Here is a 26334-nt window from a genome sequence, read left to right on the forward strand (position 1 = left end):
GGGGTGGTGGTTTTCTGAGGTACGATTCACAAACCTTGTGCTAGTTTGCTGCATGGGTAGAGGGGAAGGCAGACCTGGGGATTTTCAGTGCTTTTTTTTTAATTTTAAAACACCTTGATGGAACTGGGAAGATTGTCGCTTGTGAGAGGCACTGTGCCTGCAGGAGTTCCCTGCAGGTCAGTTTGTCTCTGTATGTATCTCCATCTTGCAGAAGCGGAGCTGTAATGCAGTGCACACACTGTATTTGGGCTGTTCAGTGGAAACCTTGGTATTACAGCTCTAGGCTGGAATAGGCATTTTTGCTGAGTCCCTTAAGCGTCTTGCTGTCGACTTCATTCCAGATACTGCCATCTCTTAAGAAAAGCTCCCTCCAGCCTTGCTTGCTATGAATGCAGCTTGATTAAATTAGGCTCTGTTTCATAGATCCACTTTCTTTTGTGAAACTGAGTTTGTCAGACATGCCTCATGTTAAATTGAAATCACCAATTTCTGTTATCTTTTCCCCAAACTGTATTGGACTCCTTGATTGAAGTTACTTGCAAGTCTTCAGCATGTGTATTGCAATCTTCAGTGCATATTCATCTTTGCCTAAGAGAGGTTGTAGAGGATGTCAGCCCACGGGATGGCTACTGAAAGATCCTTTGGTATTTTGCCCCAGGCTTTAAAATCCTTTTATAAAAATTGTCTTGCCCTATTTTCCATTTTTTTTTTTTTAGTTTTAGTGCTATCTCCCATTTGTCTACTGGTGTACCTTGCAATATTTGTAGCACACCTGTTATTCTGGCATCTGTGAAGCCTCCCCTTGAAATTCTTCAAGATCGCTTCTGCCTGCAATGGCTGTATACGGTTAAAGTGAGTATCACGAGGTGTTGTTTTTCTTCCTTATCTCCTTCTCTTGTTCAGTTTATTGTATAGTATGCTTAGGAGCTCTGTGTACATAGGGGAAGTCTCTGTTTTATTTGGTTGGGGGTTATGTGCATTTGTGTTTTTTGTGTGTGTGTTGGGGGGTTTTTTTGTAACTGCAGCATAGTATGAATTTGTACCCTGGTGAAAGACAGTTCTTCTAAACTTGACATTTTTTGGATTCTTGAATGGAAGGTGGAATGTATTGTAATGTCTTACAGTTTGTCTTTATGGCTACATCTCCAGTGCGGCTTGTCTTGCTGCTCCCATTCAAGATGGATATTCAGAATATCTTGGCGTGGTAATTTTGTTTATTGAAAATGCAAACCACAGAGAAACAATATAATTGGAGAGGAAAATATGTTCTCTTAAAATGAGAGAACACTAGAGGAACTAATTTTCCTGATTTTTCTGACACATGCATCACTGATCACTGGATATAAATTATTCAGATGTTAACAAGATCGCAGTTGTAAATATGAAGGGAGTTTGTGGCAATAATCACAACAAACCAGTGTTACTAAATTACTGAAACAAATTATTCATGTCATCATCCTGCAATTTTCTGTTTGGCCTTTAAGCTCTGGCTTGTGCTTTTCTGTTGAGTGCTGTGGTAGGAGAAGCCATGTGAATGGTGGCTGAGGGCTCTCTCTGGCTCACGGTGAGCAGGAGCTATCAGCAGGGTTTATGGCTACCATTAACCTGTGCTGGAGCAGTTTTCTAAATCTTCCAAAATCCAAATGTGAACATGGCTTTAGAAGTATTTGAAATTACTTTGGGGAAATGTAATGGCTGAACTTGGGAAGTCACACTGTCAAAACACACCCAGGGTGACAGGAGCGTATAAAGGGACTCATGGGATTCTTGACCTAGGTATGGACTGGTGACGAGCGTGTGGCTGGTTGGGTTTTGGTGCTGTTTGCTGCCTTGCGTGTGGAGCTGGTTTGACAGAGAGATTGCATGTGTACAGGGCTGCAAAGCACCCTCAGGCTGTCCGTCCCACCTGCCTCCTCTGTGCTCTCTGGTCTGTGTTGAAGAGACTGCGGAGTCTGGAAGGAGGTGAAGACATTGATGGAAGAGTTCTACTTCTGAGCAGGTAGACTGAGTCCTCTAAAGATCCTGACATGCTCTTAGAACTTAATACATAGGATAAAAGTCAATTTTTCTTCTAGTTGACTTACTGGGAGTTAAAACTTTATCCTCATAACAGCTGAGAGCCATCTTTTCTCATTGATGCTTACCAATGCCTTCCTAGAAGCAGCAGCATGTTATTTGAACTTTTAAGGGTGAAATAGTCCCCCATAGAGACCATTTGGTGAAGCTGATGTTGATGGATGCAGCTTTAGCATTTCACCTTTTATGTGTGAATTAGTGCTACAGGAAAATGGGGAAGGGAGTTAGTGCTCACATTTGGCTGCTGCTGCTTCCCACAGTGTGGTATTTTCAGAATGTTAGTCCAGGCAACTGGCTTCTCACAGGCTGTGCAGCAAGCAGGTGACACCTGAAAACCCCTGATGGGATTCTTTTCCCAGATTTGATTAAATTAGCCTCATCTTTGGAGACATGTCATTCTCTGTGTGTGAAGGCCCATTGGGAAGCATGAAAACTTTTGAGCTTTTTGTTGCCCTATTTGTGCTTCACTTCACGAGTAGCTAAATACAAGCATGATGTCAAAAAGCTGAGGATTCCCCTTAATTTAGAGCAGCAAATTACTAAGCCAGGTGGATTGTGGTGTTCATTTCAGAAAGCAAAAGTTTTACACATGGAGAAACCAGGGGAGCAACACTAAGCATCAGAATAATGATTACCTTCTCTTTTAAAGAGAACTCATTGCATTGAGTTCATTCACAAGTAGGAGATGACCTGTATTATGTCCTGGTATAAGCTATTATCTCAAGTCAGCTCATGTCAATGCTGCCAGTGTTGCAGAAATGTTGAAGCACTTTTGGGAAAGAGGAAGCATGCTTAGAGTGCCAGAATATGCTGTGATTTCAACATCTGCAGGCTGGTTGCCAGATAAGGTATGGACGGAGTTCTTGTGCTCCTCAAGAAGGCATCTGCTTCTGCGCTCATATGTGGGACAGCATGGGCTAACGTCACCCCGAATCTCAAGCAATGTGTGGTCTTTGCTATAAAAACAAATCCTTGAAAAAATCTCATGTTCTTGACATTTTCCACTAAGTTGTTCCTACACTGTAACCACATGAAACATGGCCTCAGAATGCCAAGGCATGCTTTGGTCAGTTCACATGCACAGTGCAGCTATCTCATGGCTGTGCAGCATCTGTTCTGGGCTGCTGAACTAAGCAAACGACAAGGTTGTGAGAGCAAATCCTTCCTTGCTCTAATTCCAAAACATTTAGTGATATTGCACCAAGTATTGATTTGGCCCACTTTAATCTAAGAGCACAACTGCTAAAATTGAGGATAAGCATGACAGCCATTACACTGATTTATCAAAGTAAAAGGGGATTTGCATTAGGAATTTTGGAACTTAATGTAGTGCATAAATGGCATTTCCATCAGCAAAAAAAATGAGAAGGTTGATTTATAACAGATAACTCCAATAATTTCTGAATTTCCATATTAATAGGAAAGTGGTACTTCCATTTGTGCTATTATCCCCATATGTGCCATTTCTTATAAATATGGAAATCTGTTAATTATCTGTAGAACTACTTTATTTTCAGATTATACTGTAGAACTTAATGGATGGAGTTTTTATTTTTTGTACTATCATATTTTTAAGTGTTTTATTTGGTCTGGTTTACTGTATTGAAAGGTAAAACGTGTTTAGCCATGTTTGATAGTGTGTATAAAACAAGGTGTCTGGTAACTACTTCATTTTCTTTTAACCAGAAGCCCAGAACTGAGCCGTGCTTAGATTAGATGCTGTTGATTTGTTACCTTCCCTGTTGTATGACTTTAAGGACAATGTGCTGAATAGGAACTTGAAAAAGATATATTGTTCACTGAAGTTGAATTGATGCGAACAGTATTGACAGTAAATAAACTATACCTCAGCTCCATTATGTGTGGATGATAGGATAAATAGTAACACCTGGAGGAGTGAGTCCTTCATACATGCTAGGGGTCTTCTAGGACTGTATTGTAGTAGTGCCAGCCAGATGTAAGGAGTAAAGCTGGGAATATGAAGCAAAATGCATTAGTACTTGATTGATAACACAGTATCTTAAAAAAAGAAGCAATGTATGGGGTTGAAGTGGTTCGTAATGAACGCTCTACTGCCAGGAGTTTGATCACTCTTGATCCATATAATCACAACTCTTTTAAACTGTGAACAGTCTTAACTTGTAGCTTTGGGAGTACTAGTGAGGAGATATTCAGATGTTTTACATTGCTGCATGTCTCCTTTGAGTCTTATTTATTTATTAGCACTGATTCAATAAAAAACAGGATGAAAGCTATGGATATGGGGCATGTGTAAGGAAAAAGCCAACTTAATTTCCTCTGTTACAGAAAACATCATAGCCAGGTATCTGTTGATGGGACTTTCCACAGTGAGAGTTCTGAACAAAGTCAACCAGTGAAAATCTGCCATATGGAAGTTCTTATTTCTGTAAAGGTGCCTACATATTAGAAGTCATGGTTCTGTGTCTTACACTGTGCATGTCGAAGCTTTTATGTTGAGAAATGAAAACTTCCTTTCCGAATTCTTTCTTCAGTGCAACATTTGGTTAAGGGGAAATAAACTTGAGGAGGAAGTGCTGTTTACCAGGAGAAGCCTTTTTCCTTGAGAGTAAAATCCCTTTACAAAAACTTGCCTTTGAGTGGTGTGTTTGAATGACCTCTGTGTTCTGTGGTGTTAAACGCTTTATGCTGCCCTGTATTTATGTGGAAGATTAGAGATCTGTGTATTGTGGAATTGTTTCACCTGAGAAGTGGATGTGTATGAGGTTACTCATGCCTTGTTCTACATCTTAACCATGAGAGGTTTATGATGAGGTCCCCATGCCCTTTTCTTGTTGCAAGTGTTGCTAAAAAGTGATAGTCCTTTTCATATCATGCCTGTATTACATGTGAATTGCTGGGAGAGCTGAGGCACTGAGTTCAGTCTACCTTGTTCAAAATTTGGAACAAGTGTTAACACTTGACGGGCGGAATAACCTGTATTTTTGTCAATCTGCTGCATGAAGCAATGAGTTGGTGTATAGGTATGGGTAGCAGAGACCGAGAGAACAGTATAGATCAGCTGTGACTGGGATGGATTTTGTGGCGATAAAGAAAGAGGAAATGGATTGTCAGATGTAGATATTGTGTTAATAAGAAAACAGTTTAGAATAGCAGCTGACATCTCTAAGTCTGTGAAAGTAGTGATGGTGCTAAGTTAATTATCAAAGCATTGATTTTTACCTGAATTAAAATGGTACCCGTCTGAATGTTGTAGAGATCTGGCTTTCTCAGAATGTTCTTTCTGTACCACCTGCAACATGTTTGCTGTGTGTGGTGTGTGTGGTTGTTGGGTGTGGGGGTTTTTGTCCTTGTGTAGTTGAGAAATTACATACTCATTGAGCTGTGAATACTGCTGTGGGATGAAACCACATTTTTAATGTCGAGGACTGAAACTACGCTCATTTACAGCACTAGCCACTCTGATAATCAAAATCATTTCATCAGTCTTACTTCAGAAAACAAATGATGTTTGATTTAGCTGGGCAAAGTGATATTTCAGAGCTGCTTTCAGCAATCTTTCTGTAGCTTCACAGTTGGTCTGCAACAGAGTGAACAGTCTATCCAAGTTGAAATTGGAAGCAGGCACCTTGAAGCATATCTTGAATGTGCTTCTCTTACATATGAAATTACAAAAGTTAAAGTTGTGTGTGTATTTGATGCTGTTGTGGTGTTGGGGGGGGGGGGGGTTCTGTTTGTTTGTTTTTTATTTAAATGCTTCTGTGGCCTTCCTGTTAAAATGTTAACTCAATCTTGGGCACTGGAAAATCAAGGGCTTGGATGCAGTGATGCTTACAAAATTCTCTTGGAGTTGAGTAGCTGCAGCTGATGCCCAGTTCTGTTTTTAAGGAAGATCTCTTCCTTCAAAGCTCAGACACTTCTGTAACCCCCAGTTAGTGTTGCCTGTGCACCTGAATAACAGTTTGTGGAAGTCATTCTTTCCATCCTGTGTAATTGTCTTTTAATCAGGCTGAGGATATATTCTCTGAGGATCTGAGTGTCTCAGCTGTGAGGCAGATCTTTTGTCTCGCATAGATTGATGGAACAAGTAAATGGGGAAAACAGGAGGATTGTTGAATGCGTTCAGTTTTCTAACATGATGTTGTTCACTGCCATGCACTATTGCTTTTCACTGCCTCCCTCTAGAGATAAGTGGTTTTAGTCTTTGAGTTTGTGGAGTTGGATTATTTCTTTTTATTTTTTTTTTTACAGCTGCGTGGTTTTCAGACTTGGCCTTGAACTGGCTCTTTAAATAGATGGGCTTCATATGTTTCTTCAGTTTTTACCCTCTGCTGCAGAAGCATCTGTTGGCAGGCTGATGACCCTGTCTGGATTCCTGGGTGCATGTGGTACTACTTCATTTGGCTTTATAGCAAGTTTTTCCTGCAAGTCAGCATTCACAACTACTTACTATGTTAGATTCCTTCTTGGATTCCATGTTAAGACAATTGCATGGTGGGGGTTAAAGGTAGTGGGCCATGAGTTCTAACTCGTAAGAATTTTTCCATCTGGAGGCGCTTCTGACATCTTAAGCTGAGTGAAACTTCAGTTCTCTCACTGATTTTTTTGGTGAAGTTAGCATATTGCTGCATTGCTCAGACATGCAGTAAGACACTGGACATTTTGGACTGTGGAGGTCCTTTCCTTTGGGAATAATTAAATGTAGCTGTTCGGAAGGAAAGACTAAAGCAGCGTTCTTCAGTCTCTTGCACAGTGGATAAATGGGTTTTTGAAGGGACTTCTCCATACTTTGGGCAGAACTGCCCCACCTCTAAAGATAACTTCTAAGGTGGTAACTGAACAGTGATCCCCAGTTTGTGTAGCTCTGGCTTCCCTGAAGCTGTGCTGCCTTCTGGCACTGGAGGCTGGGACTCCAGGGCTAGATCTGCAGCGCTGGGACTTGTCAGGGGCTCTGTGCCAAGGCTGGTGTTGCTGTGCTGCTCTTGGTGGAAGTCATCTCACTCTGAATTGCCTTCTGTCTCTGCAGTATGTTGTACTATGTCACGAGATGGGACAGGCATTCTGGGAGTTGCTTGAGAAAATGAGAGGTGAAGGGCAACAGTTGTTCAGGTGTGCTGTTTCAGCACCTCAGTTGATGGAAATTGGGCTTGTCTGCAGAATTCATTAGAATGAAGCCTTTCTGTGCCAGCTGAGAATCTGGTCTGGTGGTTGATTTTCAATGCAAACTAAAGAGAATACGGTTCCTAGAAACCAGGACTCTTCCTCCTTATTGTCAGTGGTTCCATAAGCTTTTGTGTTCCATGCCAGAGACCTGAAGAAATTGCTGTGGGCTGCATGCAGTTCAACTGAACAACACATGATTTTGCTTTATCATGCTGGCCTTGCTGTTGATACTAATATTTCTGCTTTTGTCTTCTCATCTTTGGATTTATGTTGGGTTTTGCTAATGAGACTTAAAAGAAATAAGAACTGACCTCAAATTAAGACTGGGCTATTCCTGCAGAGCCATCCAAACCATTTAATATTGATCAGTTAAGCCCCGTGAATTCTTCAAGTCAATCAATGATGTGAACTGACAAGTTAAATTATTATAGTGCAAGCCCTGCTGTGCTAACTTAATTTATGTTCCAGGGCCTCAAAACAGATTTTTAGCAGTAGGTTCTTATTTTTTCTTAAGACTCAAGTGAAAATGGTCTTTTTGAAAAACTGTTTCCTATGAGGATACATCACATCCAGTCAGTTGTCCAGTGAAACTAGAAATAACGCTGCTTTTATTTTATATTCAATAATACAGACATCTGGAGCCATAAAAACCTTTTCCACATTGTGTGGTCCTGGGAAGATAATGACAACTTGTATTTGTATTGTGTTGTATTACTGTACCTGATTTGAGATACTTCGTTTAGGGGCATGCTTCTATTATGTGCATGATAAATTGGAGAGGAAAACCACATATGGATGAGGCACAAAGTAAAACTTGTAGATTCTGATGGTTCCAGCCCTGGGGAAAAAATAAGGAAAATGTCTTCTGCAGTGCTGCAGTCAGGTCTGCATTCCTCACAAAGAGCACCAGGGCCTGGAGCCATGGAAATTCTGCTGGAGCACTGCCCTGGCCACTGGGGCCTGCGGCGTTTGACAGTTGTGTGTGCACACAGCAGCGTAAAAGGAGGTTTGGTGTCATGGCAATGAAGCTGATGACAGCCTGAAGGAGTGGAAAATAAAATGAAGATTTTTGTCTCTTTATTGTACACTCATGTAAGCCATCAAGTGAGACTGCTTAAGGAAAAAAATTCTGCTTTACAGAAAAGGAGGAAAAACTAGTTTTGGCAGGCTTCCTTTACATATCATTTGCCCCGGTGCATTACTGCCTAATGCCTTCCTGCCGTTGTGTTCCATTTCTTTGAACAAAAGTGGCTTTTAAATGGTGCCTGTACATATTTATAGGGAACAAAAATAGTGACAGAAAAGAAGCCTAAACTGATAGTGGATTCTGGGCATTGGATGTGCTCCATTTGGATAAAGAACAGCTCCATCCATGACATGTCTTTTCCTTTCTATCTCCACATGTGGACTAAGCAGCAATGATCTGTGACTCTGGGCTGGGTATTAGTATTTGGGGTTGCTGGACCATGGTACACTGGCAGGTCCGGAGGCGATCCAGCTATTCACCAGAATAAACAGTCATTAATTAAATTACTAATAGTGCAGTAGAATGAAGTGCTAGATCTTAGGCATTAGTAGTCAGGACTGACTTGCTTTTATTCCTCATTGTTTTGGTTTAACTTATTTCATGTGTGAGTCTCTTCTCTTTTGAGACAGAGATCTGTAACTTTAATTACTTAAATTTTGTTGTCTTGGCAGATGGTCCTCCACAAAATGTGAATATTAAAGATTTATCAAGAGGCAAGATTTTTAGGTTAAGGCATGAGTCAGTGATATTGATTTGTGTGAACCTTGAGAATTAAATCCTAGTTTGTCACCTAAAGAAAAATAAAGATCACGTGAGTTTTCAAGGATTTTGTATTGCCCTGTAATGAGCATTCTTACAGACACTCCCGCCCCCCCAACACGCATCTCTCTGTAGGTGAAGTGTCCAGCCCTTCACCAGCAAATGCTTTTAAGGCCAAGTGCAGGGGAAGGCACCTACTGCTCCAGCTGCAGCCCCACACTGCCTGCCCCCAGCCATGCTGCAACATCCTGTCCAAATACCAGTCTCTTAAGAAAGTGGATCATTTTCAGTCTTCCCACTATGTGCATTTTTTTAACTTTATGTTCTTTAACAATTTAATTATCTGTGTTTGTTATCTACACATTACCCTTTCATTGTTACGTTTGTTTAACTGAGTTGTAAGTATTGGGTGGAGTGTGCACTTATGGACACTTCTATTTCCAGTCTCTTTTACAGTTAGTGTGCTTGAGTAGCTGTCCAGACTGAGGAGCTATTTGGAGTTGTTTTCAGTTTTCTTGTTTGTGTGGTTTTTTGGTTTTGGTGGTTTTTTTTTCTCCTCACTTTGACTTTCAGGACTGCCTACAGTCAACTTGCAGCTGCTGAGCTGTTCAAAACAACACGTATTCTGTATGTATTTTTAGGGTGTTTTTATCAAAGAACCAAAAAGTTTTGCTCTGACTACCACTACACTTTTGAAGACAGTATCCATTTTGTTTGGAAGAAAAAATGATGTGTTGTAGAGCTTTTTCTCCTGGCTGCAATCCTTCCATAGTGCCTTAGGCTGTTGAAGCAAAGGTATAGAACAGGGCAGCATGAGCAAAGCAGTGGAAAAAATGGTCCGTCATACCTGATGTATTGCAGTGAGGTGCTGTAATATTTCAGGCCAGTTGAATAGCTCCCATATTGAAAGGTCCCTGCAGGGCTGTGGTTCTCTGTGGGATGAGATCAAGGCAAACTGGTAATGTTGGAAAGGGTGTGTGCCAGGGTTTGGCAGACCCCTGAGGATAGACTGTTTGAGAGGGGACAGCAGGGAGAATGTTGGTACAGCAAGGGCAGTGTGCCTATATGTGTACATATATATGTATATATATATATATATATAAATTTTTTTAAGCAAGACCTTGTGCAGAGGCATCTCAGTGTGTGTAGGGGCACCTTTCAGTGCAACTCTGTAAAACAGTAAGCAGCATACATAAACAAATGTATAACAATTTATAGTGAATCATTGACACTAAATATAGAGCACTTATTTTACTGCTTCTGGCTGATTCTGAGCTAAATTTGTGAGTCAGACAATTCCAGTTTGTAATGTGGGTGCTGTGTTCTTTTTAGCTATCTGAACCACCACATGCCCTTTTTGCACAGAAACTGGCTTTTGTCATTTTAGTTTAATTTTATTCTTCATTCCCTAGCTGTTAACAGAGGCTCAGTGACTAGTACACAACACAGGCTCGGACACCTGCTTGATCTTATTGCTTTTGAGTCTCTGTCTGCAGTTACTCTTCTCCCTTTCAGGTATGTTACCTGTTCCTTACATTGCCCATGGCCTCCCTCATCCCAAGACACCAAGGCAAAGATTTCAGGCGGCACGTCCCTGACTGGGTACCTGACTGACCCTGGATTTTGCTCCCATGTTTTCATTTTCTGGCTGGTCAGGCCCTCACCAGGGTGTTCCAAAGTGGTGCTGCAACAGACTCCTGAAGGTCTTTCTCCAATCATCTCTCCAGAAGACTTCCTATCACCAGTAAAGGCTTCTGCTCACCAAAAGTCACTTGAGTGAGACCTTGGAGGATAGCACCGATTAACTTCAGCTGCTGCTGGAAAGCATGTGTTTTCAAAAATATGCTTTCCTTCTCTGAGCTACTCTCATCCCAGCTGTTTCCACGTACCTTCATGTTATTGCACATTGTATCTGTCAGTCATCCCTCACATCGGGCCTCACTAAGCCCTGGTGAAACTGAGACTAGTCTTGCCATTGGGGAACCAAGCCCTATGGCAGTAAGATGCTGTACTTCATTCTGCATTTTAATACTTTCAAAGAACATAGCTCTTAGTGACTGCAGGTCCCAGTCAAGGAGGGAGGTACCTTCTGCATCTCAGTTCTTTGCATATGGCAGCAGCTTTGAAAACATGCTTTGTAGCAGCTATACTAGAGTGCCTGCCAATGTCTAAGCTACCTCAGACTTTGAGGAGTCTCAGGCATTAGTTTCAAAGCACAGAACTGACAGCACAAGTGACTTAGTGGGAATCTGCTGTTACTGTGATCTGTTACTTTCCAGCAGAGAGAGGATGTTTGATAAAGGTTCTGCTATTTGATTATCCTATTTTATTGTTTATTCCTATTTGAAACAAATGGTAACTTACTTAACTGAACAGCTAAATCGACTCAAAACATACATTGCCACTCTTCCTTTGCCTGCTTTAACTAGAGTAGGTCCCAAACATTCTGTTAAATGCCTATGAACTCCTGTCAAGGCCATGCCTTCCCAGTAACAATGGATTGCTTTGAATGAGCACATCATAGATTAAAAATTGGGTCCCTACAAAAAGAATCTTGAGTGGAACAGTGCAACAAGCTACCAGTGAGCTGACAGAACCTATTCATGTTGGGGCTTGTGGAGAGCAGGTAGAACAACACTGGTTAGTTCAGTCTCACTTTTTATCACTGCATTAAGTTTTCTTGCTCTGAAGACTTCATTGAAAAAAACATTCCTCTGACTATTCAAAGGGTGACTACTAGATAGTGTTTGGAGACTTTTCCTGCTGTGACAACTCATTTTAACAGACCTTTCTAAAACTAAAAAAAAACCAAACAAATTTCCTTCCTTTGTAAAGTTTTTAAATGTTGCTTTTAGTGCTTGGCTCCCTAAGGGCAAATTTTGTTTCTCTTCCCTTGGGGAGGGGGAAAAAAGTGGCAAAATGAGTAGAACAGGCTATATAGAATTGCATATGGGTCTTTGCCACTTGGCATTTGATGATGTAACTCCCAGCTGGATGGATAATGGTTCCCACCAACAGTTGCTGCTTTCTAAAGTCCAGCATTTATTGTTAGGCTACCTCACCAGTTCCTGCTGCCCTAATATTGCTTGTGCTGCCAGCACCTGATAGCACGACCTGTAGGTGTTAAATTCCAGGTATTTCTGTGTTTTCTTCCTGAGGCTTCTGCCACCTTAGAGGAATGTCAGTTCGGTCATACCTTCTGCCAGCTCCTATCTATCCATCCTCAGTGGGCCATTATGAGATTGTTTCCCATGATATCCTTCCTAGTGATATTTGACATGCATACCATTTTCCCCAAATGAGTTTGCTGCATGCTAAATTTCATGGTAGAATGGATGTCTGCAGCTGAACTGGTACATTAAGCTGGGAAAGTGGTGTGTTGTAAGGAAAATGCTTTTAGGCACACTCCTAACAGATGATTTTAACTGGTGTTATGGCTGGGTGCTGATATCTTTCTGTTCACAATTTACAAAACAAATGTCTTTTGATCCTGTAATCCTTCAACACATAGGAAAGAGACAACTAATTTGCATAGGTAATCTTATGAAAGCCACCTTTGTAATTAAGTGCAAACTGTGATTCAATCTACTGTCAGTATATTATGCCACTTCGATAAACTTTCATTTCATTATTGAAAGTCAAGATTCTCTTACTAAACTTTTCTATTAAAACAGAACGTGAAGAAGCTTCTAAAATCCACAGTGGTTCTTCTGTGTCACTTTTAATATAATGTAATGTAAACAGACAAATAAGATATCGTATTGTGTTAGCCTAAGTGTGTTAAACATGTCCTTGAAACCAAAGACAAAATAAAGCATAATTAAGAATCTCATAGCAAGACAGCCGTATGGCACAGCTTCCATTCCTGGCAGTGTGAAGCAAGGTGTTGAAGACAGAACGGGCTATTAGGAGGCTGAGAACATCTTGAGTAAACTGCCTATGGATATAATACATCCCTGGTCTGTGAGCTGGGCTTAGCTCACAGTGAGATAGCCTAATAGACAGCAAATCTCTCTCTACAGCTGAGCAGGTTGCTGTCAGCCATAACCTTGAGATAGGACCACAGCACTTTAGGTTGCCTAGGAAGCTTTATCCTAAGGCTTTCTGTACCTTGACAACCTGAGGAGGGGGTATTTCAGTGGGACTGTGCTTATCAGCTGGAACACAGACTTCAGTGCTGATCTGGCCTCCACCTGAGATGGTGTGCTGAAACAACTTGGTGCTCTTAGGAAACACTTGAGGGAGATTTGGAATGGTTTTACACAGCAGCGTGTCAGACAGCCCCCTCCACCTGCCTTCACTGGGCCCTCTAGCCGAAGCCCTTATAAATCGGAGAGCAGTGAGAGAATATCTGCGATGTGGGGCAATGCAGGTATAGCTCACTTGAGACTTGTTTAGAAATCTAAGCAAAGCGTGGTCTGTATCAGTGCTAGACAGGGAGGTTACCTCAATTCCTGGAAGTGTTATAGTTGCGTTAGTGAAATGATACAGTGGATTTTAGAGAAGTCTTGGAGAGTGACTTTTTACAAGGTCCTGTAGTGATAGGACAAGGGATAGTGGCTCTAAAGTGAGAGAAGGGAGATTGAGATGAGATGTATGGAAGAAATTCTTCCCCATGCGGGTGGTGAGGCCCTGGCACAGGCTGCCCAGAGAAGCTGTGGCTGCCCCATCCCTGGCTGTGTTCAGGGCCAGGCTGGATGGGGCTCTGAGCAACCTGGTCTGGTGGAAGGTGTCCCTGCCCATGGCAGGGGGAGGAACTAGATGAGCTGTAAGGTCCCTTCCAACCCAAACCATTCTATGAATTGTGCCTCCCTAGGAATCCTCTCTGCTTCTTAATTTACTTTGAGGTGTCTAACCACCAGTGCTTGCAAGAGCAGCGTGGGGTCAGTGTGCAAGAGGACACAACCTTGGTGGCACATACCTGCCTAGCCAGTCTTGTTAGTGGGTTTTCCTCCACTGAATGGCCTTTAACCTAGTGCTTGGTATGTTGGTGCCAGCGTGGTATTGATGTATTGGTGTTAAGTTCTTTAAGTATTTTTGGTAGTCTGTGAGTATTCCAGTGTGTAGTACTTCCTACAGCCCCATTTTGATGCCTTTTTTTTTTGTCTTTTGGATAAACTGATCCTTTTGATCAAGGAGTTGCAATCTTTGGATTATAGTATTTACTTAGAGGTCTGAGTTTGCCTTGGGCTTGTGTGTTCTCTCTTTGTCATTGCACTATTTTTTTTTTCTTCAGCTTAGAAAAATGCACCTTTGAAGTACTGAGCAAATATATTGGCAACAGTCCTCAGTCCATGTTGAATGATGTGATATATCCTCTTGTTTTTGGGGGGCAGTGACTGATTTGTATAATTTTTGTCAAACAGTTCCAAATACTTGGCATATCCTCTTATGAAAGAAAATGTTTTTAGATATTTGGTATTTTTGTAGTCTTTAGTTGGCCACATGTTATCCTCTGGAACTGAAGTTCTCATATTAAGTTACATTTTTACACATTAGCAAAACAATTAAGGAGGAATTTCAACTGAGTGGATTGATTAGATAGTCTGAGTTTTGCTAGTATTTTTTTTGTTGCTTTAGCAATTTTTTCCTGACTTAAAACCTATGAAGGTCCTTGTGTCTCTCTGTAGAGCTGTATTGGTTAGAACGGTTCTGTCCCAGTTGTTATTACAATATCTCTAGAGCTGGGAATGAAATACAAAAGATTTGAACTGCACTTTGAAGGTGGACAGTCTTAGCTGTGGGACAACCTCAGTATTGCTTCTGCTTAGTAAAGCTTATGGAATTGAAGAATTATTATTTGACTCCAGTAGAGAATCTCTGCTGTGCCTTATTTCCTTGGGGCTGCCAGAAACGATCAGCCCCACATAACTGGAAGCTGTGCAGAGCTGAGGACACACAGCAGGAGAGAACCTGATGTGTGTGGGTCATGTGGGTGTTGGTCTGAGGTCTGAGATGTAGTTGAAGTGTTCTCATAATGTAAAATGGAAGCACGGATAGTTCCAAGGATTGACAGAGCAACTTTGTGGGGTTCTTTAGAATATTATTGTATCAAATGAACTTGCTGTCTTCTGAGGACTTGACTAAAAGAACAGATCATAATATATCCTAGAAATCAAAAAATATTCTGCTTCAAGCCTGTGTCTTGGGACAACTCCAAAAGCAGCAATTAAAATTGATGTAAAATGTTGGGAGAAAGCTCCAGCCTTGCTGCCCATGACCAAGCTTTAGTTTGTCTTTTTCACTATTGGAGAGGTGGGACCTTTCCTAGATTGATTGTTTCTATTTTAAATGTTATGGAATTATTAAGCAACACTTCAGAGTGCACTGAATTTATTACCATTATTTTCTAATGAATTCTGGTTGAAGTGACAATTTTAATCAATTCTACCTTTCAGAAGTGTAAATAGGAAGGAGAAATAAATAATGCTTTGGCCACAAGGCAGTGTGATGTTTGGAAATGAAGCTTGTAACATCCAACTGAGTTGCACTGATGAAATATTAGGTCTCAAGTTTGTAACCCTGACTGGGATGTCATGGAACCCAGTGCTGGCATGTGGAGATAGTCTTGGAGATTTCCTTTCATCTTCTGAGCTGGCAGGGTATGAAAGATTAAAATGCACTGGATCTATCAGGCTTGCTGCCTCTAGTTCAGGCTAGTTATTAATGTGCAATGTGGACAGCAATACTTTATTAATTGTATTGCTGGCCAGTGATCAATGTGACAAGCTTAGCAAAGAGCACAGTTATTCATCAGAGAGTTGTCAAGAAGTAATTGCCCTCATATGCATTAGAATAAGCTAGTGGGAGAAGCAGAATGGATGTGCTTTTTTATCATTTTTAGGTGCAGGTTGGTTGGTGTCTACAAAATGAAAATCTGCGAAGCTACTAGTAAATAAGTAAATTGGAAAGGAATTCATTTTTTCTCTGACACAATCATACTGCTACAAAGAAAGACGAAAGGTCATACTCTAATGACATTTTTTTGAAGTGTTTTAAAAGTTTTCAGCAAATTCTTTTCTGTATACAGTATTTATTATCAGTTGTACTTCTGTAAGGGCAGTACATGCTTTGCAGCTCTTTCCCTATCAAGATAAGTGGAATAGTTGAGATGTAATCTTGCTGAAAACTGTATTTTAAATTATAAATTGTACAATGGTGCAGCTGTTGTATTACATGCAGAATTACATATTTAGATCCACCATGACTTTCTTTTGCCTTTTGTGGGAAAGGATGTCAGTAATAAAATATCACAGTGTGATGTGTCTTTATTGTTCTGCGCAGGTGAAGACACAATGCTTTTGACCAGAGGCTGCTGTTTCAAGGATTGTCAAAAGCGCTGGAGAAGTGACAAAGGTAAGGCTGAATTTGTTATGTCTGTCCAAGTCCCTGCCATACCTGACAATTTTTAACTTGCTCACATGATATGTTTTCCTAATCACCCTAGATAAGCCCATACTTCAGTTGTGGTACTAACACAAGTAGAACTTAATCCAGCCAGACACAGTATGGTGTGTGCTGGGTGTAACACCTCAGAGAAGTTCCCTTTCAGCTCTGTGCTGGCCCAGGGCCCAAGTGTGCATATAGAATCCAATACCGAAAGCTGTGGCTGGCATTTTTCACATTGAGTCTGACCTTAGCTTTTTAGTTTCTTGTCTTGTGAGTGCCTTGCTCTGTAACATACATTTTCATGGAGCTTTGTATTTTAATTTATATTTAATACATGCCCAAACTGGAATCACACTGTAATCTGCACACAACTACATTTTTCTTTCCTTTTACTCTGTTTACATTTTTCTGTGAATCCATTAAACAGCCTGTAGAGAACCCATCCCAGAAGATAACATCTCAAAATAGAGCTGAGGCTAAACTTGACTGTAATGATTGCTTATTTATCATGTACCTAAACAATGATGTATTAAGCTGATTCTCCAGGACTGTCAGTCTAACATGTTTCAGATTGCTAAACTCACTAAAAGTAATGATGGATTGAGGCCAGAGCTAGGCAGGATTCTCAGATAAGGTAGGATTCCATAGAAAATAGAGCACTTCGGTAGAACAGGATGAGCAAACACACAGATCAGTATCTAGGTTATTAAAAGGAAAGCTGGCAATGTGTATAGTTTAGATTTGCTCATGATAGTCCATGTGTGATAGTGAGACCTGTTTAGAATGCATTTCCTTGGCATTCATCAGCATCATTTTTAATGATCTCATCTGGAAGTTCTGCTTCTGCCTTGCCAGTCAACGTGATCTGATCTAAATATTAAGCAAAGTGCTGATAGTAGATTACTTTATCACTCTCCTAATGCATATGGCTAAGATAAGAGAAATAAAATATTCTTTAAGTGAGTATGAGAAATTCTTTGTTCAATTTCAAGCCCACACAAACAGACAAGGGTGAAAAATGTGATATGACTTTAAACATCGCAAGTGTGATTAGCTTAGAAAGAAAATGAATAGTGAATATGAAGTGGGAAGCAGGGGAATTCAGTTACAGAGCACACTGAAGCAGCAAGTGAAGGACTGGTTAAGCATTTTCTGTGGTGTCTAGTAAGATGAGGTCCTGTCTCTGATGGAAACTCTGTCATGCTTCACAGTATGAAGTATGTATCTTCATTGTACATGATACCAGGCAGGCAGTGTCTTATTGCTGACTTGCAGAACCAACTCAGCCTTTGATGAAAGTTTTTATCTACATGGGGGGATGTGGCTATTGTCAAGGACAAATATTCTGAATAGAAGAGTCTTGCAAAGACTAAAGTTAATGCATAAAATAAGTAAAGCCTCATCTAAGTCTTCCCAGCACTAGTGTGAACAGTACTGAAGTCACATAGTGGTTGCAAAGCCTTTAATGCATCCTCCAGCAAGATCCTGAACTTCTCAAAAGTCTTCCTTGAAATTTTTTTTGCAAAAGAGTACTGCTAGTAACTCATCCAAATACATGTTTAGCTGCTTTCTGAATTCTGGCCTTGAAAAACTTTGTCAATGACTTGGCTTATAGCTTGCTTGGTAAGCATCAGACTGACTGCTGTAGTTCCTCTTGTTCTTCAATTCCTCTAGGTTTTGGTGTTTGCCTACAGTTCTTAAAACTCTGGCCGCTGGGGGTGGGGGGCCTTGTAGAACACTAGAATCTAAGACTGAGTAGATCCCGGCTTTTGTATGTCACAGTAAATTAGAGATTTTGAATCAGAACTGTTAGTTTTAAAAATAAGTGTTCCAGTATGCTGAAATAGGGCAGTGAATTAGTTTTATCATTTTGATTTTTCTGTAGATTGGTTTTATTGTGTTCTTTATTGGGTTAAACTGGAGTCTTCGAGCCTTGAAAAATGGAGCAGTCGTGAAGGGTAGAAGAGGTTTAAGGAATAAGCATGGTAGCTGGATACTAATGCTTAGGTAGTTATAGCTTTCAAATTAACTGATGGTGTTGTCTGTTCTAATATTTAGTGAACGAGCAGGGGCTTTTCACGTCCTGCAGACACAGACACTGGCATTTTACTTTCTGCTTGTGTGTGCATGTACATAACCAGCGGCATGACTGGGGTACGTGCACATGTGTTACGTGAGGAAACCTCGTGGCTGCAGTCCAGTTGGGCTGCCTTTGCTATATGTGACAAAATTGTGTGCTGAATGGTGAAGATGGACAAGTTGAAACTAAGTATGTTTGTAAGAGCTAGTCTTTGCCACTTACTTGGTGGCTGTAATATCTGTGGCCAAAGTCTCATTTTCAGTCAACTCACAGGTTGCAGGAGGTGCAGAGCCAAATTAGTGTCTGATGTTACATGGAAGACAGTGTTGAAATTATCGAACCTTTGCTTTGCTCTTTTGATCCTTAGATTTTCTTTATGGCTTTTAATGATAAATTTAGATTCTGCAATACATGGCTGGAGACACCAAGCAGTCAGAGCTTTGAAGTCATTCATGGGGACTGCTATGTAATATTATATCTCTCAACATACTCAGGATTGTATTTTTTTGTCCTGACGTGGGGAATGAAAATTCTCCAGGCACAGTTCTCTACCTGGATGTCAGGAGTTGTTAACGTGCCCTTTTAATATTGAACCCCATCCAAACATCAGATGAGAGTTGGAAGTAGCTCTAGGGCAATCCAAGATGCTGCGCTTCAAAGAAAAGAAATTAAACTTCTGATCTAAAGTCGGGGGGATGTAAATCTGTTGTGGGAGAGCTGAAGCCCTAACAATGACAGCTGTGTTTTGTCTTTGCATTCCACACAGGTTACAGCTCTTTGAATTTTCAGCATCATGCCTGACTATTGCACTGCTTGATAATAGGTAACCCATGAACCCTGCTGGGGGATATTACCCTTTGGTGGTATTTCCCATCAGGAGACAGAGATGGCTTGGCCACCTGACCAACTTGGAGTGTAGTTGAGCTACGATGCATCCTTGAGCTGGAGAGGACAACAGGAGATGAAAGGTTTTATGCTGCCAGAAGCCTTGTATGTCAGGCACGTTACTAAACAAGCTGCTGAATATGTCACTTATAAAAGAACAGATTCTGATCTGTTCATCTGGTGTGACTTGGAGTTATTCTAAACTGGAATTGTTATGAAAATCTGACTCAGTCCTGTTAACTACATGGGCTTCAGAGTATACGCAGTAAAAATTTCTAAAGCAGTATCTGCTCATTCAGATAGGCCTGATTATAACAGCTTGTCAGTTCCAGTTAAAACCTTTCCTCTTACAGTCTACCTCAAATATCTTTCACAGTCTATAGGCTTAGAGTGTGACCCTCCTGTGTGACACCAACATATGGTATAACTGTCCCCACTAATTCAGTCTGGCATTCCCTCTTGTGTTCTCTCCTGTTGAACTTCGTCTGTTACTACAAAGAGTTTCAGGCTTGGAAACTGACTCTGTAGTATTATATATGCACATGTATATATGTATTACATGTGTGTATATATATATATATATATAATAATTCCTCATACACCAAGCTTCCTGTCTCTTTTGATTAGGAGAAGAGAGATTGTCAGGGAGGAACAAAATGTTCCTTCCAGATGTTTCTGTCCCAACCTCATGCCCAATCTACAGAAGGAGACTTCTTGAAAGTCTTGTTTGATCCATCTCCAGTCCTACTTGGTGTCATTAAGTTATGCTTATATTAATGTCACTCTGAGATTAGCATTTTAGTGTAGGAATGTTTGATTTGTGTATCATAGACAATATTCAAGTCTTAGTGGTACTTTTCATCTCAAGATAATGAGGCTTTTTCAGTTTTGAAAAATGAAAATGAAAAATGTTCTCTCTTCTCGTTTCTTTTATACTTGGCTTTATTAAAGAGCTCTTGTGAGCATCACACCATTAAAAAGCTAGAAGCTGATAGCCACGATATTTCATATGTGGTAGACATTACAACAAATTACAACACTGACTGCTGAGACTATCTAAGTTGCTGGAAAAATGGGTTTAATTGTCCATTCTGAAACTATTTCCAGGATCAAATAGAATTTCTTTAACTACTCATGCTCTTTATGACCCTGGTTCAATTCCATTGCAGTAAATCTGATGGGAAAGCAGCACAGCAAGTTAAAAGCAGCACTGATATTTTATAGCACCAATATTAAACTATATGTCATCTTCAAATTAAAGTACTGGGCCGAAAGGTTTTCTAGTTGTAACGATTTGTTACTATCTGGAGTTCTAATTTGAATTTTAAAAACTTCTTAGCCACTGTTTAGGGAAATGCGATTGTGCAGAGAGGTGTGTTCCTTTACAACCTCTACTACCTTGTTGACGTTGCTTCTTGCTCAGGTTTGAAAAGGAAGTTGCTCCTGTTTAATGAGTGATCTGGTGTGTTGCTGTCACTGGTCACATAAGCATTTAAATGACAAATGGGGACAAAATGAGCATTAAGCACAAACAATGTCTGTTCAGACTGATCATTACTCTTACGGTCCTTACTGGGCTCACTTTTCATTCATAATGTATATGAAGTTGGTATAGATAATTCTACTTAGTCCTGGTTTAAGTGGCTGCTGGAGATGCAAAGCAGTGCAAAATGGGGCTTTTTACACCTTACGCTGCTTCTGGAATGTATCATTTTAAACACTTTGACACTTTCAATATTTGTGAAGCCCTGTGTTATAGGGCATTGCTTTATGTAAGTTACATGTGACTGCATGTTAAGTTGTCTAGTGTGAGCAAGGTGAATTCTTCCAGATAGGTCAGAGGAGCCTGAAGGAACACATCTGTGCAGCCTGGCTGCTTCTCTTTCCTGTTCTGATGGAACTCCTGGTTCATTACATTGGCCTGAGGCAGTGCACTGCTTCCCATGTAGTACTCATGGTGCATGTCTTGGCTCTAACTGACCTTCAGCTCGCTGCTGCCCAGCATGGGAGCGCAAGAGACCAAGGTAGACTCTACCTTGCCATTTGCTGAGGCTTGTGCAATTCTTAATAGTGCAGGTATATGTAAGACCTCAAGCCCATAGGTGAGTGAAAGTGGGCTGTTGCACATACATAAACTTTTGTTGGACTTAACAAAACTGAATATATGCAGCAGTTCTTAGCATCAGACACCAAAGTTGTTTTTTCTTGAAGTAATTTGAAGTATCTGAGGGTGCGATTTCCATTTTTCAGCTTCAGAAAGAGCAAGGATGCTGAGATGTATCACTGAGTGATTGAGGGTGGAAGGACCATCTGGAGGCCATTCTGTCCCTCAGCAGGGAGGCTCAGGCAGGGCCACCCAGAACCAGTTGCCCGGAACCATGTCCAGATGACTTTTGAATACCTCTAAGGCTGGAGACTCCATGACCTCCATGGGCAAACTGTGCTGGTCGCCCTTAGAGTAAAAATGTTTCCTTATATGCGATACATTTTATGTTTCTGTTTGTGCCCATTGACTCCTCTCCTTTCACTGGGCACTGCTGGAAGGAGTCTGGCTCCATCTTCTCAACACCTTCCATTCCAATATCTATATCTATTGGTGAGAGCCTGAGCTCTCTCCAGAGAGAGCAGTCCCAGTTTTCTCAGCCTGTTCTCATGTGAGGTGCTCCACTACCTTAATCATCTCACTGGCCCTTTGTTGGACTCTTTCCAGGATGCTTGTGTCTCTGCTGTACTGTGTAGCCTAGAATGGGACCCAGCACTCCAGGTGTGGCCTCCCAAGTGCTGCGTAGAAGGCAGAGCTCACCTCCCTTGACCTGCTGACAACCTCTGCTGAATGCTGCCCAGGATACATCTTTGTGGCTGGCCCATGTTCATTTGATGTCCACCAGGATCCCCAGGGTCAGGGGAGAAAGAAACAGGGTTTGAACTCAGAGGGTGGTCTTGCTTGGGTACAGATGTTTCCTTTACTTACTAGGAGTAACCTCCAGCAACTCTCTGACTTGCATGTGCTCTTCTTGCAGAGGAAAAGGTCAAGGTTTCAGCCCACACGTGGGTGCACATCTCCCGTCATCAGTCCTGCTTGTAGCTGTGGTGGCTGAGCTGAACCGCCGGGCCTGTGGGTCTGCCTGGGGGTGGCACTGTCTGAGGTCTGGAGCTGGATGTTTGAGCCTCAGGCTTGTGGTTGCTGTGAAGGGTATTGAATTGCAGTGAGTGAAGCTGAAGGGATCATCATGGGATTCAGAGATGGGGTGTGAATTCTTGGTTGCCAGTTCAGAGATGTGGAGTGTTTCGACAGTCTAGAAGGATGAACCTGCTGATAGCATTTGCCTTTTTTTTTTAAATTTTATGAGCACAAGGGCCATGCTTCTTTTACAGTATATTTATGTTTTTGTTTGCTTAGTTTCAAGTGCATTTTATTTCCATGTTTATGCCCTGGAGACTTGACAAACTTAATCTAGTTTGAGATTCATTCTAAGAACACTTACTTTGCCAAAGTTTATTTCTTTTTAAATAATGAACAATGCTCAAATCGAACGATTCCAGAATATAAGAAACATGGTGAGGTGAAAAACAAAGTGGGGGGCATGGTAGGAAGTATCTTTGTGTTTTTTCATTTGAAGGGAGAGCCCATAAGAGTCTTCTGAAGTGTTTTTAAAGAAGTGTGTTTGTGTATACTGCTAACATGTTTCCTGAAAATCTGGTAGTGAATTAGATCTCAGGAGATTTGATTTATTTCCTTGGATCTGTTCTAAAACTTCTCATAGCCTGGGACAAATCCTGCTTCTTCATGCTTATATTTCTTGCCTGTGGAAAGAATAATTGTGGGTTTGTTATAAACTATACCTTCTTTGTCTTGTTTTAAGATAGTAAAATTTGAGGGGGATTTAGTGACTATACAATTGTATGGCACTTAATGCACTTTCCAGATTCTGCCTTGAATTAAATTTTGAAAACAGGTGATTTCAGACTAAAACTTTCAGACTTTCATTTCCAGGTAAAGGTGATGCTGTACAAAACAAAAACAAATAACTCAGGAAAACTATCTCTTGGTTAATAAAATAAAGGTATTTCTTATATCAACCAGGTTACTACTTTTCTGAAAGAGCTTGCAGGGAGGATGACTTGGAATGAACAGAGTATGAACAGCACAGTTAATAGTACTCTCAAAAAATGGGCAAGTGCAGCTCTGCCAAAATCTTAGTCCTCATCTCTTGCATGTGAATGCAGGACTCTTCGGCACCCTTGGGACCCATTTGTGACATCCCTTTTTCATCCCCAGCTCTTCCAGTGCACTTTTATGACAGTGTTTCATATTACCTGTGAGGAAGAAAGTACTATAAATCAGTGGGAACCGAGACTGGAATGAGGGAAAAATGTGGAAATGAAATGGTGTAGCAAGAAAGTACTTTAGCATAGCTTACCTTCTGCTTTAAATGAAGATGTATTGCTAATTGAGTGCTCAGCTATTTATTGAAAAATAGTTGCTTGGGTAGCAATTTGAGGCAGAGTTCTACCTTTGTTTAATGAAATACTTCTGTCAAATCTTGAAGGAAATGATTAGGTTTCTGGAGATCAGCTGATGATAGGTTTGCCACACTGTTATCCAAGGGATTTGGACATAGCATGGTATGTTGCTGTGTTTTGGACAGCCAGAGTTTTTTCTTTAAAAAAATCTTCTATTGGAAGAGAAGGGTATAAACAGAAGAGCAACTCCCATTGTGATACATGAGAAATTTTAGATGGAGGTCTTGTCTTAAATTTTAGATGGAAGAAGGAAGATGAATGCACCATGTAATGTGTTCATGAAAACAGTGTCTTCATAGTTCTGTATTACAAGTCATAACTGACATGAATCTAATGTGGGTTTCTTTTAAATATACTAACAAGCTTCTTTGCAACAAGTTCCAAAACCAAACAGAACATCATTTTGCTGTGTTTCTGGGTAATTTCTTTTTAAGCAGTATGCGTCTCTCAGTTCTGGGATGCATGAAGAGAACAGACTTTTTATTTGCAGATGTAGAGAATTTCACTAGCAGGCAACTAACTTTATAATAGAGTAAAATAGTTGCATTAGGCCTGGGTAAACCAGTTGTGAGTAATCTAAAACTGATGTTAACCAAACCTGAATCTTCCTAGATTTTTATTTAAATTGCTGCTTTTGCTTTGCCTGTTCTTTCTTAGTGCTATCAGTTTAAGATGGAGCAGGTAATAACAAAAGCCAGTGCACTGGAAGAATGTGACTGTTGTTTCATTATGCAGGATTTAGTGGAGCATGGTGGCATACTTATGAGGCAGCCTATTCTGAGAAACTGATATTTGGAAGAACAAAAATATTTGGATAGTTTACCCACCTGTCAAGTTTTCAGGTTTTTCAGCCAAGGTTGCTGCTGTGTGCTGAAACTTGCAGAGAAATAATTTGAGATAGAACACCAGTTCAACAAAGCCGTGTCTGTCCAAAGCAGCACTGAAGTGATAAGATTAAGTGAATAGCTACCCTGTTTTCAGGGTAATCAAATTCAGTAATTAGGAGCTCAGTAATCTCTGGGGGGTTTTTTTGTAGTCCCTTAGTGTTATAATTAATTCAGAGTTCAGTTTGCGGATTATGTTTAGATTATCACTCAGATGTGTGCCAGCTGCACTTGATTGCACCTGAAGGCCTTTAATTTGAAGATTATCTGGAACCTTGATCCTAATGCTGGTGACCTCTGTTATCTCTGGTCTTCAGAAAGCGTTTCTTTAATGGTCCGTTTGCACTGAGGAGCAAGGCAGGCAGTCACCCACAGTGTTTGTGCAGGTTCTGCTAATGAGTTGGGATCAGCACCTACCTTCCAATTATATTTCACTAATCTAGAAACTAACAGCTGCTGAGATTTCTCTGTGGTTTTGTAGAAATCTGGTATTTCTCGTCTGTATCTAAATGAGGAACTGTAGAATGGTTTTGATTAGAAGTTAGAAGAGCTACAGGGACAGTGGTGCTGTCTGCCTGATTAACTAAGTCTGAACCTTTAATGTAACTGGCTTTAGAAGTCTGCCAGACTGGGAATTGAGTGGGGATATGTTTTTAGAGCAATCTGTGAGCAGAAAACAGATGAGATCTTTCTAAAAAATAAATGCAGCTGCTTACTGTTTATGGCTCCCTCTCGCTGATCTAATATGAAGTTGTTGCCTCCCTTCTGTTCGATGGAATTAAGATTAAAAGCTTGTTTAAGAGTTTTAAATAGCTCCATGTATAAATGCAAATTGCTAAGTTACAGACCAAAATCCAGTAAAAAGACACTTCCAAAAAATAGGTATTAGAAACCCTTTTTAAAGTACTGATATTCCTGAAAACTTATCTTCATGCAATATTATGCCAAATTGATAGCAAACCAATTCACATGTGATACCACTCTGGAGGAGTTCAGCGCTGGAGACACTGGGTGTCTTAGTTGTACCCATTCCATACTGAAACTTGGTGCCTGTTTTTCACCAGTATAAATCAAAATTGGGTTACCAGCTGTTGGCATTAACATGTTTCTGCTCTGTGCCACATGCTAGAGGCTGGAAAGCAACATTCAAAGTTGTGTGGTGTTAATGGCAGGACATACATTCATGAAGAAGATCTAAGCATGCAAAAGGAGAACAATGCAAAGAGACTGGCCTAAGCTTTGAACCATGGGACAGGACCCTGATTCTGTGCCTGGAAAAGCCAAACCATTGGCTGCTGCTATTTGTTCTGTCACACATGGAATTACTTTGCAGTTGGCACATTTGCGGTTCTGGCTCAAACGGAGGTGTCATGCTCACCTGTTTTTTGCAGCATCTCTGCTGATACAGTGGCAGATAAATTTTCATTGTGATGTGCTGTCCCCACAGCTCACATTACTCTTAGTGGGAACTTTACAATTAAATCCCAGAGCAAACACAGTGCTTAATTTAATTCAAACTTGTGAATAATTTGACCTTCCCCCCCCTCAGCTACCTTACGTACAGGCAT

The 26334-nt window shown here is 40.7% G+C and overlaps 1 long non-coding RNA gene across 1 annotated transcript in view; it reads left to right on the forward strand.

The window, feature by feature from the left end:
- Positions 1–26334, forward strand: part of LOC110364063 (uncharacterized) — a 146338-nt gene that overhangs the window by 80161 nt on the left and 39843 nt on the right. The window contains exon 3 of the long non-coding RNA XR_010474767.1: positions 16289–16360. This is a non-coding gene — a long non-coding RNA (uncharacterized LOC110364063). The remainder of the gene's footprint in view (positions 1–16288; positions 16361–26334) is intronic.

This window comes from Columba livia, chromosome 9 (genome assembly GCF_036013475.1).
Source record: "Columba livia isolate bColLiv1 breed racing homer chromosome 9, bColLiv1.pat.W.v2, whole genome shotgun sequence".
Lineage (NCBI taxonomy): Eukaryota > Metazoa > Chordata > Aves > Columbiformes > Columbidae > Columba > Columba livia.